At 42.6% G+C, this 27,926-nt stretch overlaps 1 long non-coding RNA gene across 1 annotated transcript; it reads right to left on the reverse strand.

Moving 5' to 3' along the window:
• Positions 1 to 547: 547 nt before the first annotated feature.
• On the reverse strand, positions 548 to 27,819 carry LOC122690792. Its single transcript, XR_006340104.1, has 4 exons — positions 27,686 to 27,819; positions 26,658 to 26,904; positions 25,720 to 25,772; positions 548 to 637 (listed from the first exon to the last, which is right to left on the reverse strand). It is a non-coding gene; the product is annotated as an uncharacterized LOC122690792 (long non-coding RNA).
• Positions 27,820 to 27,926: the final 107 nt, after the last annotated feature.

Genomic DNA, 27,926 nt, shown 5'->3' on the forward strand with positions numbered 1-27,926 from the left:
TCTCATTCTCAAAGTGAGGAGACCTCCCCGACCACACATGTGCAGAAAGGCTTCTGGGAAGTCAAAAGGGGAGTGATGCCAACGAATGCTCTACCCAGACGCCTTTTCAGTAGAATCCATCTTGGCATCTAAAAGATGCCTGCACACACATGGGAGGATCCTGAGATTTACCAAATATGGACTGTGAACCAAGCAAATCAAAATGACTGGCCAAAGGAAATCTGGAAGAAATGTCCCATAAAAATAATTCAAACTGTCACGAGGGTGCGACTCAGTAACTCTGAGTCCACTCGTGTATTTATCCACACATACTGTACTCTTTTTCCTGTTAATAAATACTTTACTTGTTTCACTACTTTCTTTGTAGGAATTCTTTTCTCCAAAGCTGAAGGGCCAGGCCCTTGTCACTGACCACTGGTCTACTGACTAGGATTTGGTGCTCTCAGCGCCGCTACTTGGCCTCAATCTCTGGCTGGGAACCCAAGCCCCACTCCAAGTCACTGCAGGCCAAGGCCATCCGAGATCAATTACACTATACTGCTTCAGTCAGCACCTGTGTGTTTGCAAAATGAAGCTGCCAGCCTCTTCGGACGCTCTCCTACTTTCCTCCAGCTAGGCAGGGATGTGTTCTCCCAGCCTGGAAAAAGAAAATATAATGGGCAAAATAATGTTAACTCACCCAATAACAGACTTATACCCCCAAGAGGCAAGGTGGGTCAATTTATCTCTCAATGGGCACAGCATCATATGAAAATAGCCAATGGAAAGGTGAGAGCTCAGTTTCCTCCTTGGAAAAGGCCATAGAAATGTCAAATCATTCTGAACTAAGATGCACTGTGCTTTTCTAGGCAATTCAACACATTTTTATTGCTCTCCCTCTATTTGGCAGCACTGTGTTGAAAGGACAAGGCATAAATGGTGAACAAAATGGATATGATTAGGTGAGGCAAACACACAGGTAAATAAGAAATCAAAATAAAACTACAAATAAAAGTACCTCCGCTATTGGAATATAAGCACCAGGAACCTAAAACACATCAGGCACATAACAGATATTTATTACATGAATAAATGAAAGCAATACAATATGACAAAACCTCTAATAGGACAGGCAGGGGGCACAGAGAAACAGCCCTACCCCTGAGAGGAGGGTGAGGCAAGGCTTTCTAGAAGGAGTGATAGACCGGAGGATTACACAGCCAGAAGTTAGGAGTTAACCAGAAGAAAAGAGTGAAGAAGAAAAAAAGGACTCCTGTAGATATGTACCTAACAAGGATGTGCAACGGCAGCAGTGAAACAAAAATCAGAATGAACTGAGCTCCTAATTATAATGCTGCAATTAGACTTATAAGCAGATAGAACTGTCCATGTGCTATGACTGAAAAATGGTGGCTGCACTACCTTTACAGCCTGGACTCACTGACTCTTTCTTGGCTGTCTTGGTGGTCTCTCTTTCTCACTTCCCCACTCCCCTACTGAGTTTCCCTTCACCTTTCAAATAAACTTGGTCTCAAACACTTGTCTTGGGGTCAGCTTCTGAGGGAACCCAAATCAGGACACTCGGTTAGTCTATGGTAGTAGCAAGCTATAGCAAGACACAGAGGAACAGAGAAGGCTGGTTTTCTCACAAGGGAGAAATTGGGCATTGCAGGTAAACCTCTACTATTTCACAACCTTCCTGGAGCTGGCCACAGTGCCAACTTCTATAAAGGAAAACTCATTCTAATGAGTAGTTCCTATTATTGGTCATGACACAGCCAAGGAAAATATGCTAGAATCCAGGCAAAACAACTGGACTTGGGAACAGACTGAGAAGAAATGATGTGTGCAGATCTGCTTGGTGCTGAGTGAGTAGTACTTCAACTAAACTTAGTGTCTGCCCGCTTATGGCGCCTGATACCTTAATACCTGATAGCACCAAAGTGGGGAGCTCAGATTGGGCTGACCTCCCAGCTCTGGTGACTCTCAGCTAGCCCTCTAGTGCTGGGGCTGTTCCCAACTAAGGCTCAGCAGCTCACGTGAAAGCCAATGCTCAAGAGATGAGTGGTGGTTGGAAGAAAAAGGCTGTTTTATTCAGGAGGCCAACAACTGGGGAGAAGGTGGACTAGTGTCCAAAAACCAACTCTGAAGACTCTGCTCAACCATGAAAGTGTTTAAAGGGAGAATCATTTGGGGAAGGGGTCAGAGTCTTCCTTATCTTCCACTATGTTCAGACTTTCTTCTGATTGGCTGGTGGTGAGGTAACAGGGAGATGTTCCAGGATGCTTGTGCTCAGCCTGAAGTTACCATCTTCTGCCTGGGTGGGGCCTTAGTTTCTGCAGAAGAGCTCAGAGATATCTGTATACTGTACACCCCCTGAGGAGGAACCAGGACCCTCTGCATTGTTGTTTCTTGACTGCTCCTCCCCAGTTTCTGCATTCCCTCACTTGATTAGCAACTGTTTGAAGCTCCTCGCCTTTGGAACTCAGGGAAGAGCAAGGAGGCTGAATGAAGCCTGTTTCCTACAAACAAGAAACAGGGGACGCAGAAAGGATTTGTATCCCAGAGAGCCCCACAGGATCCTGCTCCATTTCAGGGCCAGTGATAAGCAATCACATCCAATCCCAACTTCCGAGCACCTCTTGTTGTTGTTTAGTCTGTCCATGGGATTTCCTAGCACCTAATAGTCTCCAAACTGAGGTACCTGCCCCACAGCAAAAACCAGAAGGTCTGTTGCACAATAGAAAGCAAAGTAACAGAACTCATATTTTCTAATTCTTTTTGAACTTTCTATTTTCATAATGTACATTTTTGGTAATATACACAAAATATGAGTTCAATAGTATTAGTTGTATATAAATAAATATAATTATCAGAAGTCCATTCTCAGAAAGCTTTCACTGAGAGAAGTTCATGATCAAAAACATTTGAAGAAACTTGATTTAAAGAGTCTGCTTCTTTTGAAGAGAGGGAAGGAATACTAAGTAGTTTTACATTTTAATAAAGAGAAAGGATCAAGCTTATTTCCAGGGATGATTTCTGGGTATTGAAAAGCCACATTAAGTAGGAGAAAAGAGAGGCCAGATTTGCCAAGTCATTAGAAAGTTATTAAAATAAATCAAAGATGGGTTATAAGTCACTATCAGGTGAAAGAAATTCATAAAGGCCAGTGCCGGCCACATCTGTCTACTGGGGTCACCTGGTCAGCAGCCACAATGACAGGCTGAAATAGCTGTCATGTGTTGAAGTTTATAAATTCATCATTGAAAAGGCTCCATCCTGGGTACAAAAATTGAGCTTTCTATGGTTGTCACTTAATAAACTATGGTTGTCACTTAATAAACAGCAATATTAGTAGATATTAGAATTTAACCACTGGTAATCTAACCCTGAGCCACCAGGATAAGATGGCTGGATGGCATCACCAATGCAATGGATGTGAATTTGGGCAAACTTCGAGAGATCATGAGGGACAGGGAGGCCTGGCGTGCTGCAGTCCACAGGGTCACAAAGAGTCAGACATGACTGGGTGACTGAACAACAACAATCGAACCCTTGCTTTGTCTGAGATGGCTTGACTCAAAAAACAAAACTCCTTAAATTAACCTTGCATGTTCATAAATCAAATGAAACAGTAAGACAGAGTAAGGACACTATACCCTATCTCTCCCATAGAATGAAGCTATAAAACCTGGACATAATCCGTGGACCAGCTATTTGAAGACTGGTAAATTTCAAGATGGCCCCCAATGATCCCTGCCTCCTGGTGTTCATGGTTTTGTGTAATCTCCTCCCCCTTTCAATGTAAGGCCTGATCTAGTGACTGACTTCTAGTCAACAGAATATGGGCTGTTACTTCTGTGACTAAGTTATGAAAGATTGTGACTTTCTGTCCTGTAAGCAGACTCTCTCTATTGCCTTCACAACTCATGTGTTTTAGATGAAATAATCTGTCGTACTGGAGAGGCCCCCACGGCACAGGACTGAGGGAAGTCATGGGCCAAAAACCAGCATGGAACTGAGGCCCTCAGTCAAACAGACCTCAAGAAACTGAATCTTGCCAACAACCATGTGAGCTTGGAAGCAGATCCTCCCCCAGTAAAGCCTTAAGATGACTGCAGCTCAACTGACACCCTGACTGCAGCAGCTTGTGAGAGACCCTGAAATAGAGGGCCCACATAAACTGCACCTGGATTCATGACCCACAGAAGCTGTGAGATCATAAATGTGCATTTTAAGCCTCTAGGTTTTTGTTATTTTTTATACAGCAATAAATAAGTACCACAAAGACTCTGGAAAGTAAACAGCAGAAGGCATACTGAGAAGATAAGAGTTTGAAGTACTGTCACACTGGTGGTGAGTTAACCATTTTTTTCCCTACAATTTCCCCAGCCTGGATTCAAGGAAGCATAAATTCATATCAAAAGCACAGTGAGCTAACACTGCACACCTATTAGATTTTTTTAAAACTCTAATAATACCCAGTACTGGCTAGGATATGGAGCAACTAGAACTCTTATACTTTGCTGGTGGGAATACAAAATAGTGCAGCCACTACGAAAACTAGTTTGATAGTCTTTCATACAGTTGAACATGTACTTGCCATATGACATAGCAACCCCACCCCCTGGATATTTACTTTAAAGGAATGAAAGCTTATATTCATACAGAAATCTGTACTCGGGTTCATATGGTCAAATACTTAAAACAGCCCGAATGTCCTTCAGTGGGTGAACGGATATACAAACTGCAGGACAGCAATGCAATGGAATATTACTTACCAATAAAAAGGAACAAACTACTGATAAAGACAACCTGGATGAATCTCAAAGGCATTATGCTGAAAGAAGTCAGGCTTAAAACGTTGAGTACACTTATATGACATTCTCAAAAAGACAAAACTGTAGTAATGGAGAGCTGATTAATGGCTGCTAAGGTTTATGGGGTGAGGGAGAGTGTGACTACAAAGGAAGAGCAAGGAGTTTTGGAGGCAATGTTCTGTATCCTAATTATGGTGGAGGTGACACTAACCTACCCAAGTGTTAAAATTCACAGAACTGTACAAGTCAGTTTTACTGCACACTAATTTGAAAATAAATTTTTTTAAAAACTTCAGAGCTGCCCTTGGTGCCTTAGTGCCTTTGGGTCTGCAGACATTAAAGTCCCCATGGGCTGACTGTGACTGCCAAGGGTCTTCCTAAAGCAATGCCAGAAGCATCGGACTTCACTTTTAGCTATTCATGGGCAAAACTCAAAAAATAGAGACCCCAGTGAGAAAACGCAACCCATCCATCCTTTACCTAACAGATACTTACTGAGCAAGTTCCAGCTATGAGGCAGATACAAAAATGAATACATTCTGATTCACTTCCCTACCAGATTCATAGTGTAATGAGGGACACGGGCCGTCCACAAATAATTTTAAGACAGGAGGTGTAGGTATGAGGCAGGAGACAGACATGCCCCAGGCTGAACAGTTTCTCTGCAATGGACAGAAACCACGTAAAAGCGAGATGGAGGAGGAGGTTGGGCCCTACCCAGATAAGTGATAAAAGATCACATATTCCTAATCTTCAAAGTCAAGGAGACCTCCCTGACGACACATGGGCAGAAAGGCTCCTTGGAGGTCGAAGAAAAGGGAGGGGACATCACCTCACAGTAAGTGATGTCAACTTCCCATAAGCCTCTTCACCAGAGTCCATCTTGGCTAAGAGATAAGTATGCACACATGAGAGGATTCTGAGATATGCCAAATACAGACTCAGAACCAGACAAATCAAAATGATTGGCCAAAGGAAACCTGAAAGGAATGCCCCACAAAAGTGATTCAAGGGGTGTCCCTGGTGATCCAGTGGTTAAGAATCCGCCTTGCAATACAAGGGACACTAGTTCAATCCCTGGTCTGGGAAGATCCCACATGTTTCGCGGCAACTGAGCCCTTGCACCACAACTACTAAGCCTGCACGCCTAGAGCCCGTGCTCTGCAACAAGAGAAGCCACCACAGCGAGAAGCCTGTGCACTAGAACTACACAGGAGCCACCACTTGCCACAACTGGACAAACCCTGCGAGTAGCAAGAAAGACCGAGCGCAGCCAAAAGGAAAATAAATAATTTTTTTAAGTGATTCAAACCACCAGGAGGGCACAACTCTCTCTGAGCCTGCCCACGTGTCTATCTACATGTACCATACCCTTTTTCCTAATAAACACTTGACTTGTTTCACTACTTTCCATTTTCGTGTGAATTCTTTTCTGCAGAGCCGAAGAGCCAGGGCCTTGTCACTGACCACTGGTCTAGTGGCTGGGATTCGGTGTCTTTACTGTCTATAACCAGCCTCAGTCTCTGGCTGGGAACCAAAATCCTGCTTCAAGTCACTACAGGCTGAGGCCACCCAAGATCGCATACAAAGATATGCCATGTACTACCGGAGCCCAGAAGGATACGAGCCCTGCCAGGACAAGTCAGGAGACATTTCCTAGAGCATACAAGGTAGAGAACAGCACTCCAGGGAAATTGGGAGCACGGTACATTTGAGTTATGTTTCCTGAGACTGGGATGGGTAGAATGTATATACAGCAGAAGATGGGGATGTGAACCTGAGGAGGCAGACTGTTGCCAACTGTGACTGTTCTCATAAATCACAGCAAAGAATTCATACTTTTATCTGTCAGTCAGAGACTGCAATTTCAAATGCTGACATGGGCTGGGTAGTACATAACAGAAATGAGTAAAGCAGCCTAGGTGGAGATGATGGGACATTGTAGAGAGTTTCTATCTAAATGAGGCAGCAGTTGTCCAGAAATCCCAATCCAACACTATCCACTGTAATTTTTCAAGAGAAGCTGAACATACTTTTATGTAAAATCTCTGTATTTTTAAATGCCAGTATGAGTATACCTCTACAAACTTAAGATGCCATCGATTACAAGGTGTATCATTATTTTATGTACCAATAAGAAACAAAAAAGCAACTCATCAAACTGTGACACACCAATGATTTTAAGGCACATTCCAATTTCAGAGGTGCTAAAATGTGAAAAAATGTGTCTCTCAGAATCAATGAAATGCAGCACTAATTCTCACTTTCTCAGAACACTGTATAGACTCCAGTGTGAGGCTGCCAGATTGCAAACTCTGATTAAGTGAAGAGGAGCCTGAGAGTAATCTCATTAGATTCACACTTTAGGAAGGTGACTCTGCGGGTCACATGGCAATGACCTAGTGAAATGCCAGCCAGAGGAAGACCAATGAGAAAGCGCCTCCAATGATCCAGGAGATCAATGACAAGGGCTGAATTAAAGCAGCAGCAGTGCAAATGGAGCTGCTGCTGCTAAGTCGCTTCAGTCGTGTCCGACTCTGTGCGACCCCATAGACGGCAGCCCAGCAGGCTCCCCCATCCCTGGGATTCTCCAGGTAAGAACACTGGAGTGGGTTGCCATTTCCTTCTCCAAATGGAGAGGAGAGGCCAAATGTGAAAGCCTTTTAGGAAATAAACCCACTGGTCCCAGACTGGGTATAGGGAGCAAGGGGAATAGATGTATTGATAAGGATTCCAAAGTCTCTAGTCTGGAATACTAGATGGCTCCATCACATCTTCAACAAGGCTCACTGGGTATCTACCAGGTGCTGGGCGCTGCACTGCGCCCTGAGGGTACAACAGCGGACAAAACACACATGGTCCCTGCCCTCTAGTGATTTACAGTATAGTGAGTGACACCCTAACAAGTTAAAATGTATAGGCAGCAGAGGCTCTTTTTAAAGCCCAGGAAATAAATCAGGTCTGCAGATTCTGATTAAAGAGGTTATCAGGTTATTGATAACAGTTAAAGTAATCAGAGAAGATAAAATAGGGAGCACTTGTAAAGTTAGAGGCAACAGGGGCAAAATCAGATGCCTAGAAACAGAGACATTTAAAGAGAATGAGGAGGAGGGAGAAAACAAAGGAGATTAAAAAAGGAACAATCTGGAAAGGAAGAGGCTCAGGAGAGAGGAGTATCTATAAACCAAGGGACATACGTATTATCATGGAATCTAATATACCTTTATCTATAATTAATGCACAGAAGTAAATAACCTTGGCAAACACGTACAATTCAGATTTTCAGAATTATGGGTGTTTGGTGTTTTGCATGAATTCCAAATAGCCTTATCAGAACTGCTTCTTATTTAGAGAGTTGTGGATATTTTTAAATATTGCCACAAGCTGTTCTTTTAGCTTGTTATTGTGTCTCTGTCTGACATCTAGCATGAGTCAATGGCAGAGCAATGGTAATTCCTTACTTTTTTTTTCCCTTTGGCAGGAGCTATAATCCATCATTCCAAGACAAAAGTGAAACAAAGAATATACATTTATACAATCCCCTCTCATGTCAAAGCACTGGGAATTGGATAAAACTGATCTAGGCCAGACAGCGGAGTCTCCTTGCAAGATCATCACAAGGGTCATGTCCCAGAGCCCTGCACCAGGCTGTGATGTGGTAAGATACTCTGGTCCTCTGGACTTGTTCAGAAAGGCCCTTCATTTTCTGAGAGAGGAAGTCAGGCCCAGAGAGGTTAAGTAGCCTCCCAATATCATCGTCTTATGACTTGGTGGCCAGTACTCGTCCCATTACATCAAAGTGATCCAATTCTACCCTAATAAAGACAGCGTCAATACAACATACACTGAAGTATGACAAACTCAATACATAAAACATTAATTCTACTAGAGTTGGCCAAACAACTAAACAGAGGAAAAACATATGGTTCCATGTCTACTCAGATTTCATTCAATTTATCTGCTCCTTTAAGAGTTCTTATCCTTCCCTCTAAGTTTTACCAGTTCCATACAGGTTGAAGGAAAGTAAAACTCCTAGATTTTCACGTTGTTGGTTGCTGAATCTTTTAGCCAGACCTGCAGACTCAGGACACAATCCATCATCACGCTTACAGATCTTACTTGAAGAGGAGTCCTCAGCCTCATCTGGAATTTTCCAGATGGAGATTCTAGAATGACTCTTTAATAGGTTGCCTTGGCAACTCCATAATGATGAATGCAGGTATGACTGTACCTGCCAATGGAATGTGAACAACACAACCTGGATGAGAGAACCACTTCCTGCTTACTGGGAAGGTGGCTTCCACATTCTCCAAGCTTACTTTTTGCCAACCATTACCTCCCTGTCAACCATGATTGTTTTCATGAACACAGAGAACAAAGAACAGTTGGTTTATTGGAGGAATGGTGAAACTATTAGCTAAAGCAAGGCCTAGGAAATACCCATGGCTTTCTTTTCAAAACATCTGTTAGTATCGCCTCAGATGACCACAAGTTTATGGTGAAGGCTTTGGAAAGGTTTTTAGAGAATTTTGTTTACAAATACTTACTCTTGTCTTGGTTTAATTCATATATTCATCCAACAAATATTTGTTGAGCACCTACTGTATGCCAGGCACTGTTCTAGACCCTGGAGTACATAAGTGGACTCTATGATTTAGGGACTTTCAAAGGAAAAACTAGGGTTTAATAAGTCTTAGGGGCTTCCCTTGTAGCTCAGTCAGTAAAGGATCTGCCTGCAGTGCAGGAGACCTGGGTTCGATCCCTGGGTTGGGAAGATCCCCTGGAGAAGGAAATGGCAACCCACTCCAGTATCCTTGCCTGGAAAATCTCATGGACAGAGGAGCCTGGTGGGCTGCAGTCCATGGGGGTTGCAAAGAGTCAGACACAACTGAGCGACTAACACACAATAAGTCTTAGTTTACTAAAGCTGAAGTTAGTACTTTCACTAATATCCCCAAAAGGGCAAAAGTTATTCATTTACATAAAACTCTCTAAAATAGTGCTTCTCAAACTCTGATGTGCTTATAGACAACCTGGGGACCCTGTTAAAACACAGATGCCTGGGCCCAGCCCCTAGAAGTTCTGATTCAGTAGGTCTGGAGTTGGCTCATGAATCTGGAGTTCTAACGAATTCCCAAGGGACAGTGAAGCATACTTTGAGAGGCACTACTCTGTAACACAGTATGTTTTTTTTAATCTCTATTTCTTTTTCAACCCACTCTTCCACAGCTTTTAAAGTCAAATATATTCTACAATGCTTTTGTGATTTTCATGGTCAACTCAGTATCAGCAGAACATGAGAATGTTGTGATGTATAAATGAAACAATGCCATAAACCAAAGATTTCAAATATTTGGAAAGAATGAAAGAAATAACAATCATAAGCAAATTGATGTATCAGTAAAGTACTAAAACCTCACTAATTTGCCCTAGTGAGGTGGATTGTTATTCTTACTTCATAAGTCTGATTTACAAAACAGTTTTAAGGATATGTATTCAAATTAACCTGATGTAACTAAGAACAGGAAAATTCTACATGTTTAATGATTCTCTTACTTTAACAGGGAGATAAGAGCTATTTGTAATGAACATACATTTCGAATGAAGCTCTGGATTTTATATTACATGAGATAAAAATAACCTCCCCACTTAGGCCTCTGTTTCTCACCACTAAACTGATATGTCTGCCTCATGTGCCATGCTTCTGCTGGTGTGGTTATGTGAAACGGATACTAGGTAAACTAGCTGGTGACAGATTCAAGATTTCTCCTCACTGTTTTTCCGAAGAAGGCTGTAAAGTTAATATAGGGTCTGGAGAAAAGTACTGTCAATTTTAAAAATTAAAAATGTCTCTGTGCATGGAAGAATAGGAGGGTTAGGAAAGGGGACCAGGAGTAAATTCTCGCAATTTCAAGGAAATATCAGCTCTGTCGCTAACTAATACAAGCCGGGCACCTTAGGAAATGTTTATTACTTCTCCGAGTGCCTTCTCATTTTAAAATGGGGATAGTATTTAAATGGAAAAATCTAAGTGGAAAATCCTTCATAAACTATAAAGTGCTAAACAGATATTAGCTACCATTTCTAGGAGAGGCCTACATTTCCTGAATGGATACACATCCTGGAGAAGAAATGTGGCCTGGTCTGTGGGTGAGGATGTGCTTAGGAGCATCAGAGACTTCAGTTTCACAGTCAGATTGCCTGGGGTCATTTTCTACAGCCACCACTTAACAGTTGTGAGCTTGGGAAAATTACATAGCCTCTATGTCTGCTTCTTATAAACTGAGATAGTAATAGCACTGCTCACACTGAGTTGATATAAGGAATACATGGGTTCATACACATTATGGCAGCCACGGATAGTTGCCTAGCCAGTATCTATCCTCCTTTTCTTCCATACCAATAAAGCCCTAATTTTGCTTTCGATGGCAATGGGCCCAGCCACCAAAACTTCATTTTCTAGGATCCCCAGCAGTTAGGGGTGGTCATGTGACTCTGTTCTGGCCAATGAGATATAAGGAGAAATCTGAGGCTCCCAGAAAAGCCATTTTTCTAATTTAAAAAAAAGGGATAAGACTTAGCTGTCAGGAGCCCTTTGCTTTTACCCTTCCTCCATTGTGTCTGGAACCATGACATAATGCCTAGAGGAAAAGCAGCCCTTTTGAGTGCATTAGGACAAGAGGCTAATGCTGAGAATGATAATGCAGAAAGACTGAAGGAGAGCCTGAGACACAAATGATGTGAAGTGGCTTCTTTCCTGACTTAATGTCACCTGAGGTAAAAGCCAACCCCTCTGCATTAAGTCCCTGTTATTTCACTTACCTCATCACATGCAGCCAAACACACTCTCTAACCAATACACTTGTGAAGCAGTTTTGAGTAGTGCCTGGCTTATAGTTAGTATTAAATAAATATTATTTGCCCAACATTCTGTTGCCTAACCAGGTGGCCGACAAGTATTGCCCCTTGATCCCTTATAATAGTACCCCAATTTTCCTTTCTGAGCTCAACTCTGTCCCTATACTAAGCCCTGTGGTTTGCATGGGATTGACACCACCCTCCACTCTAAGTGTGAGATTGAATTGGCTTAATTCAATCAGCATAAGCCCACTTGCCAAGCAACAATGACTGCCCAGGGCTAGGCACACAACACAGGCCTAGGCAGCTCACACATCCTCTTCTCCCAGCAAAAGGGAGAGTTCAGGTGGGCATGTAACTAAAGGCAATATGAGTAATCTCCAGGCTCCTATTTAATCTACTTAATCAAATCTACAGTCAAGCACAATAAAAATTCATATCCAATTCACCGTTTCCAAAGAAAAGAACAGCAATAAAATCTACAATATGCAATTGTGTGAATTCATTCAAATTTCTCTTCAAAAAGAGAAAAAAAAATTAACAGCCGGCTGAAACTGCTTTGTTTTTGTTTTTTTGTAAACACGTCCAGGAGAACTCCTTTAAGAATAGATGTGCATCTGGGTTTTAGAATGAACGTTGGACCTGGAGGCAAACACTGGAAACCTATGACTAATATTGAAATAATATTCACAGACAGTTGTCATGGCAGCTGCTCATTCTGCACAAAATAGAACCCACTGCATTTTAACAGGATTTAGCAAAGGAAAGCTGCTAGCCTGCAGACAGCCTCTAACTGCGTTAAACAACCTACTAATTGGTTTTGGTTTTATCATTATATATAGCCTTCAGACTATACCCTAATTGTAGCCCAGAAAGTCACAAACACTTAAAATCACTAAAAAAAACAGTAAGATGATCTTAATTTAACACCTCCACCACTCTTGAAATCTTCCCATCAAACTAGAAAGAAAGCTTATAGGCAAGTCCCATTGTGTGCACAGTTGAATCCACTTAGAAATCTAAAGACAGTAAGTTTGGGGGAATCAGAGGGAAATGTCATTTCTGTCACCAATTAGCATTGGCTGGATGCCACTATCAGTCACTTCCTTTTAAGCAGGGTTCTGTAGGAGTAGCCAATTTGGGGAGTAGCCAAACTGTTCTGTGCTCAGTTACACAGTCCCAGGGGAGTGACTTTAGAAACTGGAGGCGTCTTGAATCGTATAAATAAGGGAAGGGGAGACAAAGTATTTTCAGTTGATCTGTTTTTCTCTTGAGTGACTATCTATCAAGTCTAAGCTCACTGAATGTGACTGCAGGTGATTTTGTAGATGACATATAGCTGGTGTTGAGAGGAATACCATACAAAGCCATCTTTCCTAATAGATAGGCTTTTGCATATCACCCTGCCTCCGCTCCTGTCTTCTCTTTAAGAGAGAAGAGACAGAGTCTAATTAATTCAGTAACATCCAAAGTTAGGAAAAACATATCAAGCCATTATCATCCATTAACATCTTGAAACAAATTATTCCTTTGGGTTAATTAATGTTCTCTAAACTCCTTGAGATGGGGCCATGTCATACAATTAAAAAAAACAAAAACAAAAAACTCCACACTACCCAACACTGAACTTGTAGACATACTGCAGGTATGTGACAATAAACAAAGGAACTGGGACACTGAGGAGCAGTCCCTCAGTAACTGGTGGGCAGATTAAAGACACTGTCAAAATGGTACAGGAGAGAAATTGTGGAAATACTCAATCAGTGGGGATTGTATTCTCCGTCATATAACTGAAACTCTCACTAAATAGCAGCATTAAAAATTAGTGATTTTACTTTTCAAATGTAACCGGGAGTCTGGAAGTAGTAAATTTGGGGCTGGGACCCAGGTATCTTCCTTCTTTCTGCTGAGCAATGTAGCTTTCTTCTTCACAATTGTCAACTCATGATCACAAAATGGCTGCTCTCCCTCCAGCATTGCATGTACATTCTGAGGAGAAAGTGAAACTAAGGGCAAAATGGGGCATACCGACTGAGTCAACCTCCTCTGGTTTTGGAAGCCCACCTACTTCTATACAAGTCATTGGCCAGAATTACGTCACACAGTCTCTTCTAACTGTAAGGGAACCCAGGAAATCAGTCCTACTTGGACACATTCCTGAGTCAAACAAAAGCAGGAAGTGTGGTGTAGAGGTTAAATACAGACTGTGGAGCCAGATGGCCTGGGTGTAAAACCCTACTCCTTTATTTACTTAGCTTTGTGACTTAGTTAGGTAATTATTCTGTGACTCAGTTTTCTCATCTGTAAACTAAGCATAGTAACAGTACCTTTCTCACAGGTTTCTTGGGAGGATTAAATGAGTTAATATGGGTAAAGAGTCTGAATAGTCTCTAATACATAGCAAACAATCTACAAATGTTTATTCTTATTACTGACAAAAAGAAGAATGAATATTGAATAAGCACCTAGCAGTATCTGCTAGATGTGTTGGCCACTCTGTAATCTCACCCATCCTGGTTACTGTAATAAGTGGGAACAAGTTGCCTGCTGCATCTGAGAACTGACGGCTCTCCAGGCCAGAAAACCAAAACCTAGTCAGAGCAGCCATTCCCATGACCATCAGCCTCTGTCCTCATTTCCTCAGAACCAAGGGCAACAAAACTTCCCAGTGTCTGAGCCAAGAAGGCACTGCCAGCCCACTGTGGTGATGCCCATCCATTCTAGACATGAATCATCAGGACTCCTTCTGTTGCAAGAGTCAGTAAGGCCAACTCCTGCTGGCCTCAGCAAAACTGGAAATGCACCCTTCTGACAGCTGACGAGTCAACAGGAGACCTAAAGCCTGACTTGGTCAAGGCCTTAAATGACAGTACCTGTCACTCTGTTTCTCACCTCCAATTCCTCACTGTTGGCTCTATTCTCAGGCTTCAAACTGGTGTCTCTCAGACCTCGTGATCACCCACATTAACTTCTCAACATCCTCCCTATGTTTCAGTAATTCCCCACATTTGACTCCTCGAGGAGAAACAAGAAATTTGCTCTCCCAGCCTCTTTCATAGCAGGAGCACAGGTGTGTAACCTAGGCTCTGCCAGAGACCTCAGTTTAGAAGAGAACAACAGAAGGAGTCAAGGGGTTATGAAAGTCATCATCCGCCAAAGTTAGTGGCAGAAGGGTCCGGTTTGCAGAGACAGCAGTACCAGAGACTCTGGGCCCCATCACTGGCTTGAGTTGCTAAGTCTGTATTCAAAAGGGGCAGCCGTGGGCAGATATCTCTGCTGGTATAGCCCTGCAATGATATTCAGACATTATTCCTGGCTTTAGAGTCTCCAAAGCCAGCCTTCTCGGAGAGCCTCCAGGCCACCAAATATCCTTTAATAAACATTTTGTTCTTAAACTAGGAGAAGTGTTGAGTCAGCTTAGATGATGTTATACCCTAAATCTCAGTAGTTTACACTTCTCAAGGTTTATTTTTCACTCCTGTTTTGCGCAGGCTGGCTGCAGTTCAGTAACATGTGGTCTTTCCTCTAAGACTTGGGCCAACCTCTCTCTGGGGCATTGCTATACTCCTAACAAAGGGGAAGTATCAAAGCAGCACCCCACAAGCTGGCCCTTCACACCTCTGCTGGGGAGTGAGGCACATCACTTGTGCCCACGTCCAATTGCTGAAAATAAGTCACTTGGTCAAGCCTATCCATGGGGCAATGGTGTAAAAATCCCAGCTGGGGAAGAGCAATAAATACCTGGGGCAAGAAGCTTCTGCTGTAGGCAACTCAGAGCCTGCGTGATACCATGCAATAGTGAGATGGCAACAGAATCCCCAGCCTCTGGATTATCTGACACTGAGTCCAGGGTGAACAAGGAAATGTCTCCTCTCAGGAATTCACACAAAAGGTCCAGAATAAGCTCTGACTGGGACTGACTGACCTAGCATGAGTCATCTCCAATCGTGAACAGCTCCACTCAAGGTATTTTTATGGAATGGTTACTATGTAACAGGTCCTATTTAGGTTCCATGAAATATAACAGTGAACAAAACCAAATCCATGCCCTCACAGAACTTTCTGGTTGAGAATGATAAGGGGCAAAAAATATTTAGAAATAAATAAATATCTAGAAAATTACATGGCAGTGCAGTGTAGAGAAAAATAAAGCAGAAAAGGGGGATATTGAGTTTCCAGGGTGAAGGGGAAAGGAAAATAGCAATTTTAAACAGGGTAGTCAGGGGAGGATTGCTGAGAAAATATTTGGGCAAATACCTGAGGAAGGTGAGAGAGCAATGTAGTGACACAGAGAAAGAGCAGTAAAGGCTGTGAGAATAGCATGTGCAAAGGCCCTGAGGTAGAAAAGGCCTACTGTATTTGAGGAACAGTAAGCAGGCAAGACCCCTTCATGGATCACAGCCTTGTCATGGCGAAGGGGCTTCTGTAGCTCGGTGAAGCTATGAGCTATGCCATGCAGGGCCACCCAAGAAGGAAGGGTCATAGTGAAGAGTTCTCACAAAATGTGGTGAAGAGGAAATGGCAAACCACTCCAGTATTCTTGCCTGGAGAAGCCCATGGACAGTATGAAAAAGCAGAACAATATGACACCACAAGATGCACGCCCTCCCAGTTGTAAAGTGTCCAATATGCTACTGGGGAAGACCGGCAAGCAATTACTAATAGATCCGGCAAGAATCAAACAGCTGGGTGAAAGTAGAAATGATGTTCATTTGTGGATGTGTTTGGTGGTGAAAGTAAAGTTCAATGCTGTAAAGAACAATACTGATAGGAACCTGGAATGTTAGGTCCATGAATCAAGGTACATAGGGCGTGGTCAAGCAGGAGATGGCAAGAATTAATATATCTTAGGAATCAATGAACTCAGATGGATGGGAATGAGAGAATGTAATTCAGATGACCATTATATCTACTACTGGGCTAGAATCCCTTAGAAGAAACGGAATAGGCCTCATAGTCAACAAAAGAGTCCTAAATGCAGTACTTGGGTGCAATTTCAAAAACGAGAGAATGATCTCAGTTTGTTTCCAAGGCAAACCATTCAATATCACAGTAATCCAAGTCTATGCCCCAACCACTGATGCCACAGAAGCTGAAGTTGACTGGTTCTATGAAGACCTACAACACCTCCTAGAACTAACACCAAACAAGATGTCCTTTTCATCACAGGGACTGGAATGCAAAAGTAGGAAGTTAACAGATATATGGAGTAACAGGCAAGTTTGGCCTTGGAGTACAAAATGAAGCAGGGCAAAGGCTAACGGAGTTTTGCCAAAAGAACACACAGGTTATAGCAAACACCCTTTTCCAACAACACGAGATGACTCTACACATGGACACCACCAGATGATCAATACTAAAATCAGATTAATCATATTCTTTGCAGTTGAAGATAGAGAAGCTCTATACACACAGTAAAATCAAGACCTGGAGCTGACAGTGGCTCAGATCATGAACTCCTTACTGCAAAATTCAGGCTTAAATTGAAGAAAGTTGTGAAAACCACTAGGCCATTCAGGTATGACCTAAGTCAAATCCCTTATGATCATACAGTGGAAGTGACAAACAGATCCAAGAGATTAGACCTAGTAGACAGAGTGTCTGAAGAACTATGGACAGAGGAGGCAATGACCAAAACCATGCCAAAGAAATAGAAACTGCAAGAAGGCAAAGTGGTTGTCTGAGGAGGCTTTGCAAATAGCTGAGGAAAAAAGAGAAGCAAAAAGCAAGGGAGAAAGGGAAAGATATACCCAACTGCATGCAGAGTTCCACAGAATAGCAAGGAGAGATAAGAAGGCCTTCTTAAATGAAAAATGCAAAGAAACAGAGGAAAATAATAGTATGAGAAAGACAAAGATGTCTTCAAGAAAATTGGAGATATCAAGGGAACATTTCTTGTAAGGATGGGCACAATAAAGCAGAGACAACAGTAAGGACCTAACAGAAGCAGAAGAGATTTAAGAAGAGGTGGCAAGTGACTTCCCTGGTGGTCCAGTAGCTATGACTTTGAACTCCCAATGCAGGGGGCCTCGGTTCGATCTCTGGTCAGGAAACTAGATCCCATGTGCCACAACTAAGAGTTTTCATACCACAACTAAAGACCTAGAGCAGTCAAATAAATTTTTTTTTTAAAAAAAAGAGGAGGTGGCAAGAATACACAGAACTACACAAAAAAGGTCTTATTGACTCAAAAGATAAGTGTGGTCTGGGCATTTACTCACCTAGAGCCAAACATTCTGGAGTGTGAAGTCAAGTGGGCCTTAGGAAGCATTACTAAGAACAAAGCTAGAGGAGGTGACATAATTCCAACTGAGCTATTTAAAATCCTAAAAGATGAGGTTGTGAAAGTGCTGGACTCAATATGCCAGCAAATTTAGAAAACAACAGTGGCCACAGAACTGGAAAAAGGTCAGTGTTCATTCCAATCCCTAAGAAGGGAAATGCCAAAGAATGTTAAAAGTACCATACAACTGCGCTCACTTCACATGCTAGCAAGGTTATACTCGAAATCCTTTAAGCTAGGCTTCAGCAATATGTGAACCAAGAACTTCCAGATGTTCAAGCTGGATTTAGAAAAGGCAAAGGTATCAGACACCAAACTGCCAACCTTCAATGGGTCATGGAGAAAGCAAGGGAATTCCAGAAAAACATCTGCTTCTGCTTAATTAACTACACTAAAGCTTGTGACTGTGTGGATCACAACAAACTATGGAAAATTCTTAAAGAGATGGGAATAACCTACCACCTTACTCATCTCCTAAAAAACCTGTATGCAGGTCAAGAAGCGATAGTTAGAACAGGACATGGAACAAAGGACTGGTTCAAAACTGAGAAAGAAGTACAAGGCTGGATACTGCTGCCTTGCTTATTTAACTTATATGCAGAGTACACTATACGAAATGCCAGGCTGGATGATTCACAAGCTGGAATCAAGACTGCTGGGAGAAATATCAACAACCTTAGATATGCAGATGATACCACTCTAATGCCACAAAGTGAAGAGGAACAAAAGAACCTCTTGAGGAGGGTCAAAAAGGAGAGTGAGAAAGCTGGTTTGAAACTAAACATTCAAAAAACTAAGATCATGGCATCTGGTCCTATCACCTCATGGCAAATAGAAGGAGAAAAAGTGGAAGCAGTGACAGATTTTATTTTCTTGGTCTCCAAAATCTCTGCAGATGGGGATTGCAGCCATGAAATTAAAAGATGCTTGTATCAATCAATTTGATACACCATATTAACAAATAAAAAGATAAAAACCATATGATCATCTCAATAGATGCAGAGAAAGCTTCTGACAAAATTCAACAGCCATTTATGATACAAAGCTCTCCAGAAAGTAGGCACAGAAGGAACATACCTCAACATACTAAAGGCCACATACAATGAACCCACAGCAAACATTATTCTCAGTGGTGAAAAACTGAAAGCACTTCCTCTAAGATCAGGAACAAGACAAGGAAGCCCACTCTCACCACTATTATTCAACACAGTTTTGGAAGTCCTAGCCACAGCAATCAGAGAAGAAAAAGAAATAAAAGGGATCCAGGTTGGAAAAGGAGTAAAACATGTCATGCAGATGACATGATTCTCTACATAGAAAACCCTAAAGATGCCACCAGAAAATTGTTAGAGCTAATCAATGAATATAGTAAAATTGCAGGATAAAAAATTAATACACAGAAATCCCTAGCATTCCTATACACTAACAATGAGAAATCAGGAAGAGAAATTAAGGCAACAATCTCATTCACCATTGCAAACAAAAGAATAAAATGATTAGGAATAAATTTACCTAGAAAGACAAAAGACCTGTATGCAGAAATTTATAAGACACTGATGAAAGAAATCAAAGACAACACAAACAGATGGAGAGACATACCATGTTTGGATTGGAAGAGTCAATATTGTGAAAATGACTATACTACCCAAAACAATCTATAGAGTCAATACAATCTCTATCAAACTACCAATGGTATTTTTCACAGAAACTAGAAAAAATAATTTCACAATTTGTATGGAAACACAAAAGACACTGAATAGCCAAAGCAATTTTGAGGGAAAAAAAAAAATTGGAGATGGAAGAATCAAGCTTCCTGACTTCAGACTATACTATAAAGCTACAATCATTAAGACAGTATGGTACTGACACAAAAACAGAAATATATACCAATAGAACAAGATAGAAAGCCCGGAGATAAATCCACACACCTACGGGCACCTTATCTCTGACAAAGGAGGCAAAAATATACAATGGAGAAAAGATAATCTGTTCAATAAGTGGTGCTGGGAAAACTGGTCAGCTATGTGTAAAAGAATGAAATTAGAAGACTTCCTAACACAATACACAAAAATAAACTCAAAATGGATTTAAAACCTAAATGTAAGACCAGAAACTATAAAATTCTTAGAGGAAAACATAGGCAGAATACTCTTTGACATAAATCACAAGATCCTCTATGACCCACCTCCTAGAGTAATGGAAATAAAAATAAAAATAAACAAATGGGACCTAATTAAACTTAAAAATTTTTGCACAATGAAGGAAACTATAAGCAAGGTGAAAAGACAACCCTCAGAATGGGAGAAAATAATTACAAATGAAACAACTGACAAAGGATTAATCTCCAAAAGATACAAGTTCATGCAGCTCAATACCAAAAAAACAAACAACCCAATCAAAAAGTGGGCAGAAGACCTAAACAGATATTTCTCCAAAGAAAACATACAGATGGCTAACAAATACATGAAAAGATGCTCATCATCACTCATTACTAAAGAAATGCAAATGAAAGCTACAATGAGGTATCATCTCACACTTTTTGGAATGGCTATCATCAAAAAGTCCACAGACAATACACACTGGAGAGGATATGGAAAAAGTGGACCCTCTTGTTGGTGGGAATGCAAACTGATACAGCCACTATGTATGGAGATTCCTTAAAAAGCTAGGAATAAAACTACAATATGACCCAGCAATCCCACTACTGAGCATATAGCTTGAAGAAATCAGAACTGAAAAAGACACAAGTACCCTAATGTTCACTGCAGTACTATTTATAATAGCTAAGACATGGAAGCAACCTAGATGTCCATCAGCAGATGAATGGATAAGGAAGTTTTGGTACATATATACAATGGAATATTACTCAGTTACAAAAAGGAATGCATTTGAGTCAGTTCTAATGAGGTGGATGAATCTAAAGCCTATTATACATAGTGAAGTAAGTTAGAAACAGAAAGACAAATATTGTATATTAATGCATATATATGGAATCTAAAAGATGGTACTGATGATCCTACATGCAGGGCAGCAAAGGAGACACAGACAGAAAGAACAGACTTTTGGACTCAGTGGGAGGAGAGGGTGGGATGATTTGAGAGAATAACATTGAAACATATACATTGTTATATGTAAAATAGATAGCCAGTGGGAGTTTGATGTATGATGCAGGAAAGCCAAAGCCAGTACTCTGTGACAACCTGGAGCGATGGGGTGGGGAAGGAGGTGAGACAGGTATTCAGGAGGGAGGGGATACATGCATGCCTATGGATGATTCATGTTGATGTATGGCAGAAACCATCACAGTAAAGAAATTATCCTCCAATTAAAATAACTTAATTTTAAAAACATATATATATAGAATCTAGAAAGATGATACTGATGATCCTATTCACAGGGGAGCAAAGGAGACGCAGACATAAAGGACAGATTTTTGGACACAGCAGGGGAAGGAGAGGGTGGAACAATTTGATAGAACAGCATTGAAACATATACAATACCATACGTCAAACAGACAGCCAATGGGAATTTGCTGTATGATGCAGGAACCTAAAGCCAGTGCTCTGTGACAACCCAGGAGGGTGGGATGGGGAGGGAGGTTTAAGAGGGAGGGGACATATGTATACCTATGACTGATTCATGCTGATGTATGGCAGAAACACCACAATATTGCAAAACAATTATCCTCCAATTAAAAACAAATTAAAAAAAAAAAAAAGACACTTGCTCCTTGGAAGGAAAGCTATGACAAACCTAAACAGCGTATTAAAAAGCAGACATCACTTTCCAACAAAGGTCCATATAGTCAAAGCTATGGTTTTTCCTGTAGTCATGTACAGATGTGAGATTTAGACCATAAAGAAGGCTGAGGGATGAAGAACTGATGCTTTCGAACTGTGCTACTGGAGAAGACTCTTGAGAGTCCCTTGGACAGCAAGGAGGTCAAACCAGTCAATCCTAAAGGAAATCAACCCTGAATATTCATTAGAAGGACTGATGCCTAAGTTCCAATATTTTGGCCACCTGAAGCGAAGAGCTGACTTACTGGAAAAGACCTTGAAGCTGGGAAAGATTGAAGGTAAGTGAGATGGTTAGACAGCATCACCGACTCAGTGGACATGAATTTGAGCAAACTCCAGGAGATAGTGGAGGACAGAGGAGTCTGGCGTGCTGCAGTCTATGGGGTTGAAAAGATTTGGATATGACTAAGTGACTGAAAAACAACAAAGCAGCCAAGTGTGGTCCTGTAAGGCAATGTAACAGGATATATGACCAGAGGGGTAATAAATGGAAGATCAGATCATGTAGCACCTTGCAAGCCAGTGTAAGTCTCTGGCTTCCATTCGAGTTAAGGTATGGAGCTACTGAAGGGTTTTGAACAGAAAAGTGACATGATCTAACTTAGGTCTTGAAAGGATCACTCTGGTGGCTCAGTGATGAAGAAATCTACCTGCCAATGCAGGAGATATGGGTTAGATCCCTGGTCTGGGAAGATCCCACATGTCAAGGAACAACTAAGCCCTTGTACCACAACTACTAAGCCCATGCTCTAAAGCTGAAAACCACAACTACTGAAGCCCGAGTGCCCTAGAGCCCATGCTCTGCAACAAGCTACCACAATGAAAAGCCCAGAGAGTAGATCCCACTTGCTGAAACTAGAGAAAAGTCCATGCAGCAATGAAGACCCAGCACAGCTAAAAATAAATAAAGTTTTTTAAAAAATCCCTAGGTGACAAGGCCTGAGAGAAGATGCCCAGCAAGTAGGACTTTAAAAAAATAAAAATAAAAAAGATCACTCTGGTTACTGTGTGAAGAATAGTCTGTAGGGAGAAAAGGGCAGAAGCTGGAAGGCCAGAATATGAGGTTCTTGGCAATGATCCAGACAAAAATGATGGTGACTTTGATTTTTATGGTAGCAGGGTAGATGGTAGAAAGTGATTAGATTCTAGATAGATCTTGATGGTATAGACAAAAGGATTTTCAAGTGAGATTAAATTTGAAGTGTGAGAGGGGAAAAAGAATCAAGTATGATTTGTTCTATTTTTCTCTACATTTTAGGCCTAACCGTAGAAAGATGTACAATTTTGTAGAAAAATATAAAATGTACATTTTAGGCCTAAATGTAGAAAGGAAAATGTAGAAAGATGGGGTTGCCCTTATCTGAAACAAGGAAGATAAGACTAGAAAGGAGAGGACACAGGCAGAACAGGACTGAGATTCCTATTAGACATCTAAATAGACATGTTTTGCAAGAAGACTGGGAGTTTGAAAGAAAAGTCTGGACTAGAGATATAAATTTGAAAGTCATCTAGGTTATCAACAATATTTAAAGTCATTTAATTAAATGAGATCACCAGAGTCGTGATAATGAATAGAAACATCCACAAACTGAGGCCTGTGGAACACCCATGTTTAGAAGTCTAAGAGATGAGATCCAGCAAAGGTGACTGAGAAGGGGTGACCAGTGAGGTAAGAAACAAAATCAGGAGAGAGGCATCCTAAAAGCTGGGAGGACAAAAAACAAAAAAAAAAGCTGGGATGGGTAAGCGCTTCCAAAAGGAGACGAGGTACTGGAGAGAACACCTAGGGACATATTTTCTAAGAGTTTTTTTTTCTATAAAAGAGAGCAGAGAAATGGGAGTAGCTGAGGTGGAAATGAGATTAAGAGATGATTTTTTAAGAATGAGAAAAATGACAGCATGTATGCTGACAGGAATGATCCAATAAAGTAAATAATGAAGGAGAAAGAAGGGAGTTGTTAGGGTACTTTCCTTGAATAGGCAACAGCAGGTGGCTGGGTGTCGACAGGAATGCAGACAAGTCATCTGGGGCAGGAGTTCTCAACCAGGGCACTAGTGACTTTTGGGGCACAGATATTTCTTGCGGGGGCTGTCCTGGGCACTGTAGAACGTTTCACTGCATCTCTCCTCTCTACGCGCTGGATGCAAGCAGCACACCAGCTCCACTACCCCAGTCATGATAGCCCAGAGCATCTCCAACATCGCCCAGACAGCCCCCAGGGAACATTCTGGGTTGTAACAACTTGGGGAATGGTGCTACCGGCATCTAGTGAGTAGAGGACAGGGATGCTGTGAAACGTCCCACATTACACAGCACAGCTCCCCCACGACAGAGTCCCCCAGTTCCAAATGTCAACGGGGCCGGGGTCAGAAAACCCTAATCTAGAGGCAGGGCTAAGTCTAGAGCTAAAAGGACACAAATGCAGGCAAGTGAGCAGATGTGAGGGGTACTACCCCTCTTCAGGTTGCTTCCAGTTTTTTTTCATGGAAATAAGGAAGCAAGGTCATCAGTTGTAGGTAAGGTTGGGGTAGGAGGTACAGGAAGTTTAGGGAGAAAAGACAAGAACCTGTCCTCTAGGTGAGGTGGAAAATGAACGAACAGAAAAAGCAGACATAATTCTGGGCTGCATTAAGAACACACTGAGGTACTTTGTCAAGAATTAAATATGAAATCAGTAGGCCTGAAGGTGTGTTCCTCCTGGGGCCATATTCAGAGGTGGAGTTGGGAAACAGTTGGATTTAACAAACTGGTTTTGCCAACAAGCACAAGCAACCAAGAGGCAAAGGAGTGATAAAAATGACCACAGAACTTGAACTGGGTAAGAATTACAGAGGGATGTAAGCGACTGTGAAAAGGTAGGTGGGCAAAAAGTAACAAATACCCATTCCACGGCTTCCTCGGTGGCTCAGTGGTAAAGAATCCGCCTGCCATACAGGAGACATAGGTTTGATCCCTACGCTGGGAGGATCCCACATGCTGGAGAACAACTAAGCCCATGCACAACTACTGAGCCCACGTGCCCTAGAGCCCACACTCCACAACAAGAGAAGCCACCGCAATGAGAAGCCCTTGCACGGCATCCAAGAGTAGCCCCCGCTCTCCGCAACTAGAGAAAAGCCCGCGCGGCAACAAAGACCCAGCACTGCCAAAAACAAAATAAATGAATTCATTTAAAAACAAACACCCATTCCAACAGACTAGTTTCAAATGTCTTGATGAGCTGTAAAAAGGGAAAAATAAGGTGAACTCCGCCATACTAAGGTAACCACTCCCTTTCCTTAGTGAATACTTGAAAAAACACTGAAAGAAAGAGTACAATCACGTTTAAATGAAATCAGGTCAAAGGAGCTTCCTGAGTCAGCTCAATGTTTGGGGCCGTGGTTTCCTTGGTTGAGTCACCCTCCATCAGTGAGGCCTAATGCTGGGGAAACCACACCAAATTTCTGAGAAATCAGAGGACTCAGAAAGTTTAAAGAGACTTCTAGTCTTTATTTGCTAGTGTATCTATTTCTCTGGTAGTTGTTCAGTGATTATGGGCAGGCCTGGGGGTGACAGGCCTCACAAATCTAACTGAATAGACTGAAGTGCAAGGTGAAATTGTGGCCAGCTGTGGCACTACCCATGACACTAGTAGTGTCAAGGTGAAAGTCATCAAGAGTGATTGGCTACAGGCTATTGATTTCCAGCTTTTGAGATTTTTGAGGATTTGTAATTTTTAAAAAATTACAAAAGAGGGTGGCAGGAAAGCACAGAAGGAACAGGACATATATAAACTTATAGTTGATTCACGCTGTTGTATAGCAGAAACCAACACAACATTGTAAAGCAATTATCTTCCAATTAAATTATAAAAGACAAGATATTATAAGAGACCAATGGCACTCTTAATACGAACAACATGTAGCCTTTAGGAATAAGGGCCTCCCCAAATCACATGGCTATCAGAAAACTGAGTATGAGCCCCGCCCTGCCACTCACCAACAGAATGGTCTTGGCAAGGCATTGGAACTCTTCAGCTTCAACTTCTTCAGCTGAAAAATGGAGACAGTAGTAGTTACCATGGCTACCTCATCGGAATGGATGTGAAAATGCTTTGTAAACCATAGAGCACTTTACTAATAACAGACTGTGAATACACCCTGAAGGCAGCTGGGGAGTGTAACAGAAGTCTCCCTCCTTTTCACTAAAGGCAGAATCCTGTGTCACGTGCATCAGAGGTGCACCAGCCTCTTTTCTATGTGTGGAAACCTGGCCAAAGCCTGCACGTGGCAAATCAACCCTTATAGCAAGGGCAGACAGAAAGCTCAAGAAAGGGCAAAGCATTCTGTAGAGATAAACCAAAACACAACTGGCGCGTGCAATTTAGGCCTAATTCTTGGCAGCCTTGTTTTCAACTGACAAGGGTTTGGAAACAGGTGAAATATACTGATTACTAGGCATCGTGGGAGTCATTATGGCTCACTGGCAAGAAACACAGACTTTTCATGAATTCATCCTCTGGCTAGTGGCTGTCCACTCATAGTCATCCCATGGCTCACACTCTCAGTGTCAAGTGCTCAAGAGGCCTCTGGAAATGTATCAACAAAAAGGCATTCTGGAAGGGGCCCATGTAAACATTACAGGGAGCTAATTAGGATACAGGAAACCTGGTACTAGAGAACCTAACCCCGCCCCTAACTATTCCTGTGGAAAAACTTAACACGACAGATAAGTGTCTCCATTTTCCCAGCCTGGAAAGTAGAGATAACATTTAGACCTAGAGGGAAAAGCAAGGGTGTCTAGTTCAACCCACACATTTCACAAAGGCGGATACAGAGGCTTGGGAGGTGAACTGACATTCAAGACTAGACAGTGAGTAGCCAAGGCAGCACTAGAATCCAGATAACCACCCTCAGATTTGTGCACCTTCCACCCACCTGTTTCTTCCAGGGGGCCTTCCCAGGAAGACAGGAGTTGGCCGAAGGGGATGCTTTCATACAGTCAGTATCATTTCTCCATTATTCTGCCAGCCTCAGAGGAAGACGCCTGGGAAGAGGACAGCCGTAGCCTTCAGCCATGTCCAACTCACCACTTAAAGAGGCCCCTCAAATGGTTTTTAGTGGGTTTTCAAGCTTGAGGATGGCGAGCAATCCTAGGATGATAAGGAAGATCCATCCAGAAGCACTGGGGAAGACAAACGGCACCGACAATGAAAACCAAGAAAACAAAGCGCACACACGCCCTTCATAAAGGATGATCCCAGCACTTCTTGGGGACCACAGTCCTGGAGGCACAGCAGCAGGCTCATGCGCTGCACTCCCTCGGGCCGCGCTGGGTTTAATGCTCTCCTGTCATAATTTTGGAATTCTTAGTAACTTAAGATCAAGGAACCTGATATTTTCCTTTTGCATTTGTCCCCTCAAATCTTGTGGCCGGTCCTGCCTCACCCCCGCCCCCCCCCCAGCCCCCCAGTGTCTCTATTGCCCCCGCCCCTCCTCCACCCCAGACAAATAAGCTCAAACAAAAGCCCCTGGGGCTTCAGGAGGGGAAGGATGTTGTGGAAAAGGTCTGGGAAGCATTAGGAGCCTGTATCCTAGGGCAAGAGGCCGACTGACCAGCTGCCTTTTCCACAGCTGACAAAAGAAAGATGAATATAAAAATGAGCCCCCGCCCCGGGCCACCCCACCCCCCAGCCACGCGCTGCCTGAATCTTTGCCTCCGCGTGGTGCTCCGGTGCGCCCTGCTCCGGACTCAAGGCTTCCAGTACTGCCGGAAGCGGCTCAGTGTGCCCGTGAGGAAAGTGGGGAAGTGCGAGTCCCTCACAGGCTGAGGGAATCTACTAGAAGGGGCCGCACCGCGGGCACTGTTCGCTTCCGCCCGCCGGGCTGATCTCGCGAACGCCCCGGCTGCGGGGAAGTTTAGGGACGGTTGACTAGTGGCGCGGGGCTCTCGCCAGGAGGGTAACCTCTCGCCTCGGCCTCCCCGGGTCTCAAGGGCGAAAAGCCTAGAGGACACGGAGGGCGAGCGCTCCAGACGTCGGAGCCAGAGCCGGACCACGGAGCTGGGAGCCCCGAGCCCGGCCGCGAACACCGAATCCCGCAGGCGGCGCGGGGTCACGGTGGGGGCGGGGTTACGGCGTAGGGGCGGGGCTTCAGCAGAGGCGCTGGTTCTCTTATGACACTATGAATAAAGTAACGACGCGAACG

The sequence above is a fragment of the Cervus elaphus genome, chromosome X (genome assembly GCF_910594005.1).
Source record: "Cervus elaphus chromosome X, mCerEla1.1, whole genome shotgun sequence".
Classification (NCBI taxonomy): domain Eukaryota; kingdom Metazoa; phylum Chordata; class Mammalia; order Artiodactyla; family Cervidae; genus Cervus; species Cervus elaphus.